At 37.8% G+C, this 10,979-nt stretch overlaps 1 long non-coding RNA gene across 2 annotated transcripts; it reads left to right on the forward strand.

Moving 5' to 3' along the window:
* Positions 1 to 6,520: 6,520 nt before the first annotated feature.
* LOC137601940 (uncharacterized) lies at positions 6,521 to 10,477 on the forward strand. Of its 2 annotated transcripts, XR_011037113.1 has the most exons (4): positions 6,521 to 6,985; positions 7,099 to 7,252; positions 9,364 to 9,469; positions 10,015 to 10,477. It is a non-coding gene; the product is annotated as an uncharacterized lncRNA (long non-coding RNA). The 2 variants fall into 2 exon arrangements; XR_011037112.1 differs by having other exon boundaries at positions 6,521 to 7,252.
* Positions 10,478 to 10,979: the final 502 nt, after the last annotated feature.

Below are 10,979 nucleotides of genomic sequence, written 5' to 3' on the forward strand. Positions count from 1 at the left end.
ACGATTTGACAGTATAGGAGAAGAAGAAGACGTGTCTTTCGAAATAAGTTCGTTGTGTAGTTTTCCACTGAATAGTTTGTCAAATACGAAGCACGAATGTGTTATTTTGTTTGCATTTTCTGTCTTTTAAAGGTTTTTGTGTGTTATTTCCGTGTTTATGTCTTTGTCTTTGTGTTCGTTTTGGTTTAAAGCTAATGCGGCTACTGACAAGCGAACGGCAGTGTCGCGGATATGCATTCATTTCCGGTGGAAGCTCAAAATAAAAGCATCAATCTAAGAGGAAATGTATTTGATTCAATTTCACGAGAAAAGTACGACCAAAAACTGGTGAAAAGTTTTTAATGTTTTGACATCATTTTTGAACGATTGTTACCGTGCAAATTAAGACTTGTAGGCAGTTTGAAGTGAAGAAATTCTTTAATTGTCAAAATCTATTAGGTTCTTGTGTAAAAGTGTTAAAGTTGTGGTTCAAATTTCCGGGTCAAAACCAAAGAGAGGGTTGCATTGTGTGTCATATTTGAAAAAAAAAATGGGGAAAAACACGTTATTTCCGCATATTTAAAGTACTTTGGTAGTCCCAACCGGAAGCTATTGACGATCTAGCAACGTGTAACTTTATTTTAATGTTGTTGTAGTAACCCATTACGTCCAGAGGAGGGCTTCACAACTACAGATCCTTCAAGACGATTTGACAGTATAGGAGAAGAAGAAGACGTGTCTTTCGAAATAAGTTCGTTGTGTAGTTTTCCACGGAATAGTTTGTCAAATACGAAGCACGAATGTGTTCTTTTGTTTGCATTTTCTCTCCTTTAAAGGTTTTTGTGTGTTTTTTGTGTGTTTATGTCTTTGTCTTTGTGTTTGTTTTGGTGTAAAGCTAATACAGCTGCTGACACAGGAAGGCAGTGTCACCGATATGCATTCATATCCGGTGGTAGCTCAAAATAAAAGCATCAATCTAAGAGGAAATGTATTTGATTCAATTTCACGAGAAAAGTACGACCAAAAACTGGTGAAGTTTTTAATGTTTTGGCATCATTTTTGAACGATTATTACCTCGCAAATTAAGACTTGTAGGCAGTTTGAAGTGATGAAATTCTTTAACTGTTAAAATCTATTAGGTTCTTGTGTGAAAGTGTTAAAGTTGTGGTTTAAATTTCTTGGTCAAAACCAAAGAGAAGGTGGCATTGTTTGTAATATTTGAAAAAAAATGGGGAAAAACACGTAATATTTCCGCAAATTTAAAGTATTTTGGTAGTCCCAACCGGAAGCTATTGACGATCTAGCAACGTGTAACTTTATTTTAATGTTGTTGTAGTAACCCATTACGTCCAGAGGAGGGCTTCACAACTACAGATCCTTCAAGACGATTTGACAGTATAGGAGAAGAAGAAGACGTGTCTTTCGAAATAAGTTTGTTGTGTAGTTTTCCACGGAATAGTTTGTCAAATACGAAGCACGAATGTGTTATTTTGTTTGCATTTTCTGTCTTTTAAAGGTTTTTGTGTGTTATTTCCGTGTTTATGTCTTTGTCTTTGTGTTCGTTTTGGTTTAAAGCTAATGCGGCTACTGACAAGCGAACGGCAGTGTCGCGGATATGCATTCATTTCCGGTGGAAGCTCAAAATAAAAGCATCAATCTAAGAGGAAATGTATTTGATTCAATTTCACGAGAAAAGTACGACCAAAAACTGGTGAAAAGTTTTTAATGTTTTGACATCATTTTTGAACGATTGTTACCGTGCAAATTAAGACTTGTAGGCAGTTTGAAGTGAAGAAATTCTTTAATTGTCAAAATCTATTAGGTTCTTGTGTAAAAGTGTTAAAGTTGTGGTTCAAATTTCCGGGTCAAAACCAAAGAGAAGGTTGCATTGTTTGTCATATTTGAAAAAAAATGGGGAAAAACACGTAATATTTCCGCAAATTTAAAGTATTTTGGTAGTCCCAACCGGAAGCTAATGACGATCTAGCAACGTGTAACTTTATTTTAATGTTGTTGTAGTAACCCATTACGTCCAGAGGAGGGCTTCACAACTACAGATCCTTCAAGACGATTTGACAGTATAGGAGAAGAAGAAGACGTGTCTTTCAAAATAAGTTCGTTGTGTAGTTTTCCACGGAATAGTTTGTCAAATACGAAGCACGAATGTGTTATTTTGTTTGCATTTTCTGTCTTTTAAAGGTTTTTGTGTGTTATTTCCGTGTTTATGTCTTTGTCTTTGTGTTCGTTTTGGTTTAAAGCTAATGCGGCTACTGACAAGCGAACGGCAGTGTCGCGGATATGCATTCATTTCCGGTGGAAGCTCAAAATAAAAGCATCAATCTAAGAGGAAATGTATTTGATTCAATTTCACGAGAAAAGTACGACCAAAAACTGGTGAAAAGTTTTTAATGTTTTGACATCATTTTTGAACGATTGTTACCGTGCAAATTAAGACTTGTAGGCAGTTTGAAGTGAAGAAATTCTTTAATTGTCAAAATCTATTAGGTTCTTGTGTAAAAGTGTTAAAGTTGTGGTTCAAATTTCCGGGTCAAAACCAAAGAGAGGGTTGCATTGTGTGTCATATTTGAAAAAAAAAATGGGGAAAAACACGTTATTTCCGCATATTTAAAGTACTTTGGTAGTCCCAACCGGAAGCTATTGACGATCTAGCAACGTGTAACTTTATTTTAATGTTGTTGTAGTAACCCATTACGTCCAGAGGAGGGCTTCACAACTACAGATCCTTCAAGACGATTTGACAGTATAGGAGAAGAAGAAGACGTGTCTTTCGAAATAAGTTCGTTGTGTAGTTTTCCACGGAATAGTTTGTCAAATACGAAGCACGAATGTGTTCTTTTGTTTGCATTTTCTCTCCTTTAAAGGTTTTTGTGTGTTTTTTGTGTGTTTATGTCTTTGTCTTTGTGTTTGTTTTGGTGTAAAGCTAATACAGCTGCTGACACAGGAAGGCAGTGTCACCGATATGCATTCATATCCGGTGGTAGCTCAAAATAAAAGCATCAATCTAAGAGGAAATGTATTTGATTCAATTTCACGAGAAAAGTACGACCAAAAACTGGTGAAGTTTTTAATGTTTTGGCATCATTTTTGAACGATTATTACCTCGCAAATTAAGACTTGTAGGCAGTTTGAAGTGACGAAATTCTTTAACTGTTAAAATCTATTAGGTTCTTGTGTAAAAGTGTTAAAGTTGTGGTTCAAATTTCCGGGTCAAAACCAAAGAGAAGGTTGCATTGTTTGTCATATTTGAAAAAAAATGGAGAAAAACACGTAATATTTCCGCAAATTTAAAGTATTTTGGTAGTCCCAACCGGAAGCTATTGACGATCTAGCAACGTGTAACTTTATTTTAATGTTGTTGTAGTAACCCATTACGTCCAGAGGAGGGCTTCACAACTACAGATCCTTCAAGACGATTTGACAGTATAGGAGAAGAAGAAGACGTGTCTTTCGAAATAAGTTCGTTGTGTAGTTTTCCACGGAATAGTTTGTCAAATACGAAGCACGAATGTGTTCTTTTGTTTGCATTTTCTCTCCTTTAAAGGTTTTTGTGTGTTTTTTGTGTGTTTATGTCTTTGTCTTTGTGTTTGTTTTGGTGTAAAGCTAATACAGCTGCTGACACAGGAAGGCAGTGTCACCGATATGCATTCATATCCGGTGGAAGCTCAAAATAAAAGCATCAATCTAAGAGGAAATGTATTTGATTCAATTTCACGAGAAAAGTACGACCAAAAACTGGTGAAGTTTTTAATGTTTTGGCATCGTTTTTGAGCGATTATTACCTCGCAAATTAAGACTTGTAGGCAGTTTGAAGTGACGAAATTCTTTAACTGTTAAAATCTATTAGGTTCTTGTGTAAAAGTGTTAAAGTTGTGGTTCAAATTTCCGGGTCAAAACCAAAGAGAAGGTTGCATTGTTTGTCATATTTGAAAAAAAATGGGGAAAAACACGTAATATTTCCGCAAATTTAAAGTATTTTGGTAGTCCCAACCGGAAGCTAATGACGATCTAGCAACGTGTAACTTTATTTTAATGTTGTTGTAGTAACCCATTACGTCCAGAGGAGGGCTTCACAACTACAGATCCTTCAAGACGATTTGACAGTATAGGAGAAGAAGAAGACGTGTCTTTCGAAATAAGTTTGTTGTGTAGTTTTCCACGGAATAGTTTGTCAAATACGAAGCACGAATGTGTTATTTTGTTTGCATTTTCTGTCTTTTAAAGGTTTTTGTGTGTTATTTCCGTGTTTATGTCTTTGTCTTTGTGTTCGTTTTGGTTTAAAGCTAATGCGGCTACTGACAAGCGAACGGCAGTGTCGCGGATATGCATTCATTTCCGGTGGAAGCTCAAAATAAAAGCATCAATCTAAGAGGAAATGTATTTGATTCAATTTCAGGAGAAAAGTACGACCAAAAACTGGTGAAAAGTTTTTAATGTTTTGACATCATTTTTGAACGATTATTACCCTGCAAATTAGGACTTGTAGGCAGTTTGAAGTGAAGAAATTCTTTAATTGTCAAAATCTATTAGGTTCTTGTGTAAAAGTGTTAAAGTTGTGGTTCAAATTTCCGGGTCAAAACCAAAGAGAGGGTTGCATTGTGTGTCATATTTGAAAAAAAAATGGGGAAAAACACGTTATTTCCGCATATTTAAAGTACTTTGGTAGTCCCAACCGGAAGCTATTGACGATCTAGCAACGTGTAACTTTATTTTAATGTTGTTGTAGTAACCCATTACGTCCAGAGGAGGGCTTCACAACTACAGATCCTTCAAGACGATTTGACAGTATAGGAGAAGAAGAAGACGTGTCTTTCGAAATAAGTTCGTTGTGTAGTTTTCCACTGAATAGTTTGTCAAATACGAAGCACGAATGTGTTATTTTGTTTGCATTTTCTGTCTTTTAAAGGTTTTTGTGTGTTATTTCCGTGTTTATGTCTTTGTCTTTGTGTTCGTTTTGGTTTAAAGCTAATGCGGCTACTGACAAGCGAACGGCAGTGTCGCGGATATGCATTCATTTCCGGTGGAAGCTCAAAATAAAAGCATCAATCTAAGAGGAAATGTATTTGATTCAATTTCACGAGAAAAGTACGACCAAAAACTGGTGAAAAGTTTTTAATGTTTTGACATCATTTTTGAACGATTGTTACCGTGCAAATTAAGACTTGTAGGCAGTTTGAAGTGAAGAAATTCTTTAATTGTCAAAATCTATTAGGTTCTTGTGTAAAAGTGTTAAAGTTGTGGTTCAAATTTCCGGGTCAAAACCAAAGAGAGGGTTGCATTGTGTGTCATATTTGAAAAAAAAAATGGGGAAAAACACGTTATTTCCGCATATTTAAAGTACTTTGGTAGTCCCAACCGGAAGCTATTGACGATCTAGCAACGTGTAACTTTATTTTAATGTTGTTGTAGTAACCCATTACGTCCAGAGGAGGGCTTCACAACTACAGATCCTTCAAGACGATTTGACAGTATAGGAGAAGAAGAAGACGTGTCTTTCGAAATAAGTTCGTTGTGTAGTTTTCCACGGAATAGTTTGTCAAATACGAAGCACGAATGTGTTCTTTTGTTTGCATTTTCTCTCCTTTAAAGGTTTTTGTGTGTTTTTTGTGTGTTTATGTCTTTGTCTTTGTGTTTGTTTTGGTGTAAAGCTAATACAGCTGCTGACACAGGAAGGCAGTGTCACCGATATGCATTCATATCCGGTGGTAGCTCAAAATAAAAGCATCAATCTAAGAGGAAATGTATTTGATTCAATTTCACGAGAAAAGTACGACCAAAAACTGGTGAAGTTTTTAATGTTTTGGCATCATTTTTGAACGATTATTACCTCGCAAATTAAGACTTGTAGGCAGTTTGAAGTGAAGAAATTCTTTAATTGTCAAAATCTATTAGGTTCTTGTGTAAAAGTGTTAAAGTTGTGGTTCAAATTTCCGGGTCAAAACCAAAGAGAAGGTTGCATTGTTTGTAATATTTGAAAAAAAATGGGGAAAAACACGTAATATTTCCGCAAATTTAAAGTATTTTGGTAGTCCCAACCGGAAGCTATTGACGATCTAGCAACGTGTAACTTTATTTTAATGTTGTTGTAGTAACCCATTACGTCCAGAGGAGGGCTTCACAACTACAGATCCTTCAAGACGATTTGACAGTATAGGAGAAGAAGAAGACGTGTCTTTCGAAATAAGTTTGTTGTGTAGTTTTCCACGGAATAGTTTGTCAAATACGAAGCACGAATGTGTTATTTTGTTTGCATTTTCTGTCTTTTAAAGGTTTTTGTGTGTTATTTCCGTGTTTATGTCTTTGTCTTTGTGTTCGTTTTGGTTTAAAGCTAATGCGGCTACTGACAAGCGAACGGCAGTGTCGCGGATATGCATTCATTTCCGGTGGAAGCTCAAAATAAAAGCATCAATCTAAGAGGAAATGTATTTGATTCAATTTCACGAGAAAAGTACGACCAAAAACTGGTGAAAAGTTTTTAATGGTTTGACATCATTTTTGAACGATTGTTACCGTGCAAATTAAGACTTGTAGGCAGTTTGAAGTGAAGAAATTCTTTAATTGTCAATTGCATTTTCTCTATTTTAAAGGTTTTTGTGTGTTTTTTGTGTGTTTATGTCTTTGTGTTCGTTTTGGTTTAAAGGGGCCCTATTATGAAAATCACACTTTTTCCGGTCTCTACATATACATAGTGGTCCTCCCTAACCCGACCAACTCCTAGAATTTGGTAAACAAACACTTCCTGCATCAATAGATATTTGGACTTTTAGGAAGTCATGGCTCTGATTCGACCATAAAGCGCTAGAATAGGCATACTTGACCTCAGACTTTGCACTCTGCTATTGGACAGAGTATTGGACGATATGGATTGGTGGACATGCTCAAGGGCGTGGATGATATGGACTGGTTGACACGCCCAAGGGCGTGGCCATCCCCAAGTTGGACGTGAGGCAGCAGTCTGTTGAAATGGTGTCCGTGAGAAGGAGACAAGGTAATTGTTCAGTTGTTGATTGTACAAATCAACACCAGGGTTTATTCTTAATCCCATCCAATGAAGAACAGAAGAGACCGTGGTTACATTTCATTTTTAATGGCTCTGTGCAGCTACATCTCCTGCTCGTTAGTTTGTGTGTGAACCACTTCACTCCAGCCTGTTTTAGCAATGAGGGTCAGTCCAGACGGGGCTTTGCCTGAGACTGATCCTCATTCAACGATCACACCCAATCATACGGGACCAAGGACCTGCACCCTGGTTAAGGTAAGTCTCACCACATTTATCTTTCTTTGCAGTTGTCTTTTAGCATGGGTGATCAATTGCTATTTGGCTAATTAGGTGGTACTGCTTTGTTTCGTGCTTGTGTGTGCGCGCTCCAACGTGTGTGTGTGCTAAACCTACAGTATCTACTGTAGGTACAACGTGTGTGTGCTAAACCTACAGTATCTACTGTAGGTACAACGTGTGTGTGCTAAACATACAGTATCTACTGTAGGTACAACGTGTGTGTGCTAAACCTACAGCATCTACTGTAGGTACAACGTGTGTGTGCTAAACCTACAGCATCTACTGTAGGTACAACGTGTGTGTGCTAAACCTACAGCACCTACTGTAGGTACAACGTGTGTGTGCTAAACCTACAGCACCTACTGTAGGTACAACGTGTGTGTGCTAAACCTACAGCACCTACTGTAGGTACAACGTGTGTGTGCTAAACCTACAGCACCTACTGTAGGTACAACGTGTGTGTGCTAAACCTACAGCACCTACTGTAGGTACAACGTGTGTGTGCTAAACCTACAGCACCTACTGTAGGTACAACGTGTGTGCTAAACCTACAGCACCTACTGTAGGTACAACGTGTGTGTGCTAAACCTACAGCACCTACTGTAGGTACAACGTGTGTGTGCTAAACCTACAGCATCTACTGTAGGTACGTGTGTGTGCTAAACCTACAGCACCTACTGTAGGTACAACGTGTGTGTGCTAAACCTACAGCACCTACTGTAGGTACAACGTGTGTGTGCTAAAGCGACAGTATCTACTGTAGGTACAACGTGTGTGTGCTAAACCTACAGTACCTACTGTAGGTACAACGCAAATGAGTTGGGCTCACATTTTATCTTTTTTCTTTTTGTCGGTTAGCATGAATGAAGTCATGCTGTGCTAGGCTATGTAGGGAGGTCTCTTTTGTTCGCGTTTGCGTATTGCGTGTGTGTGTGCGTGCTGGACCTACAGTATAAAACTAAAGCGCACGTAAGTTGGTTCATATTTTCTTATTGTTTGTTAGTGTGGTGGGGGTTTCGTTTTTCTTAAGGACAGGAGACGGTGTAAAATACAGGATATTTATTTGTCAATTCAAATCATGTATAGGTTGAGTAGCAGTACAATAATATCATCAATAGGTTGAGTATGAGTCCATAACATCATCAAAAGGTTGACAGACAGACAGGTTCAACAAACAGACAAGTTCAACAAATACTTATCTAAGCATGATGAGAGCTCTGGAGACGATGACAAAAGTCCTCCGGTGTGTTGTTACAGAGTACTCTGGGTACTAAAAAAACTTCAAGTACAAACTAAAAAATGGATCACATCTCTTTTGATACTCTAAAGGCGTAACTATGGGAGGTGTGAATCAGTTGTTTAACTTCATTCCCTCTGCCCTCCACTAACCTTTCCCCCATTTTCAGTAGGTGCATCATGACCTCAAGAAGTTAGCAGAGACATCTAGTCGACAGTTTCACAAGGCTGATGACATAACCTAATCAGTCACGCGGACATTTAGTGCAGACAAAATTATTAACAGATACTGACATTTACGCAAACACTTCTAAAAACAGATTAGATTCTTGTTGAATCTTTCATGACCTCGAGACTTCCTGGGGCCGTTTCTCCCAAGTGCTGAAAGATTTGACACACACACACTCTAGATTTTTGGGTCAAGAAATGATATTATTTTATTATGTTATTATATTATTATATTGTATTATTTTATTGTATTAAAAAAATTTCCGCCACATTAGCATGAAGTCATGCTATGCTAGGCTATGTAGGGAGGTCTGCTTTGTTTCAAGTTTGCGTGTTGTGTGTGTGTGTGTGTGCGTGCCGGACCTACAGTATAAAGCTAAAATGCACAGTAAGTTGGTCTCATATTTTCTTTCCTATTACCTGTCAGCATAAATAAAGTCAACTTATGCTAGGCTAAGTAGGGAGTTGTGCTTTGTTTCGTATTGTGTGTGTGTGCGCGCACGTGTTAGTCGGTTGTTTGCTGGTTGTCATAGCAACAACGCTCATAGGTCTGTCCTCCTTATCCAAAATCAGAACATTGGTGTCCTGAAATTAGTGTCCCTCTTCCTTGTGCTTCCTTTCAGCCCACAGCTTGAAGGGACGTGGGGGGCCAAACTGACCCAGTGGACACTCATACTGTTGGTACACAGCTGTCCTGCAGGACTCTTCATTCCCACTATTGAAGTAAAGGTATGTACAAGTCATATTCCATACAATGTTTTAATAAAATTGGTTAAATACACTAATTTTCTAAATATAGTTGTCTATAGGTGTTAGTGAATGCACATGTGTTGATAGTAGTTCAGTAAAAAATAATAATGTTGTGTATTAGAATTTTCCAGCAAGACAGTAGGTGAAGTGAAGACTTTAGTATAAAATATTTTGAGACAGATTCATTTATGTCATCTATTGTTTTGGCTCCTTATTTCGTTACGTTTGGTGTACCCCTCTACAAGATCCACTTTCCAAAGGCTTTTGAACGGAAAATGCAGAGTCGAACCTCACAAGACAGCCAACATTCTGTTAGTGTTGCATTATTTTAATATTTCAAACAAACATGTTTTGAAATTCTGTTAGTAATTGTTTGCAACAAAACACAGTAAAAAGTAACCATACAAATAAATAAATTAGTAGCAAGTACCAGGATGTATTTTGAACACAATTTTTCTAAACAAAGAAATGAATCAAACAATATCAATAACAGTAAAGATCTATCTTTGTGTTTTATTGAACAGATTTTGTAGCTGACATGTTGGACCTCATATGTGACAAAGTCTTGGTGGACCCCGTGCCATACACAAATGAGATGTTGTCCATTCCTCTCCCCGAGAATCTGTCTGCCCAGTGTGAGCGTCCTGACAAGGAGGAGGTCATTGCCAGCTACATGACCAGGTTCAACCAAGACTCGGTCTAAATCCAGCGTAGTGGCCTTCGTCTTCAGGAAACTCCTGGCGTATGTTGAAGGACCACACAGGCTGGGATGACGACCCGGATTCTGCACCCTAAGTAGCCCCAGCACCAGCCAGCAAAGGGGCTATAGGCCAGATGTCTGCACCATCTACAGAAAAAGGACACAAAACTATTTATTTCACAATGTTTTCAATCCCAAGTATTACAACTGTTGTTGTTTCCTGACAGGATGGCTCTGTGTTCTCATTATTATTATTGGATGTATTGTTTTATGTAAATAAATGCTTGTATATGTCAACATAAATGATTGTGAATACCAAAAAATGTTCAACATGTCTATTAATAAGATAAAAATCAAGGTGTCGCAAATACAATATATTAGACTTTGTTGTAGCTATATATGTCATGTTACTGCATTAATGAAGGAATGCCTAATGAAGCAAAATAAGACATAACTAGTTTTTATTCCGATATTTTTCAAAGAACGACTTACCGATGTATTGGTCTCAGACTGAAGGGCCACACTCGGCCCTCAGTACGTGAGCGGCCGTTTGTAGGGTGTACACGTTTAGGCACACAGGCTGGAACCCAGGATGTTGAGTCATGTACGGAACTTCATCAACCTGCAGACGGCTCCTAACCTACAGTGAGAAACATGGTAAAGGTCATTTGAGTTTACAGTTGTAAAAGTAGCCAAATAGAGACTTTGTGGTGTAGCTGTGAGCTTGGTACTTGTGTCTCCATACAGATGTTTTCTGCTTCTGTTGGCACACATTCAGTGTCCACAGGA

Source organism: Antennarius striatus, chromosome 9, assembly GCF_040054535.1.
Source record: "Antennarius striatus isolate MH-2024 chromosome 9, ASM4005453v1, whole genome shotgun sequence".
Classification (NCBI taxonomy): Eukaryota; Metazoa; Chordata; class Actinopteri; order Lophiiformes; family Antennariidae; genus Antennarius; species Antennarius striatus.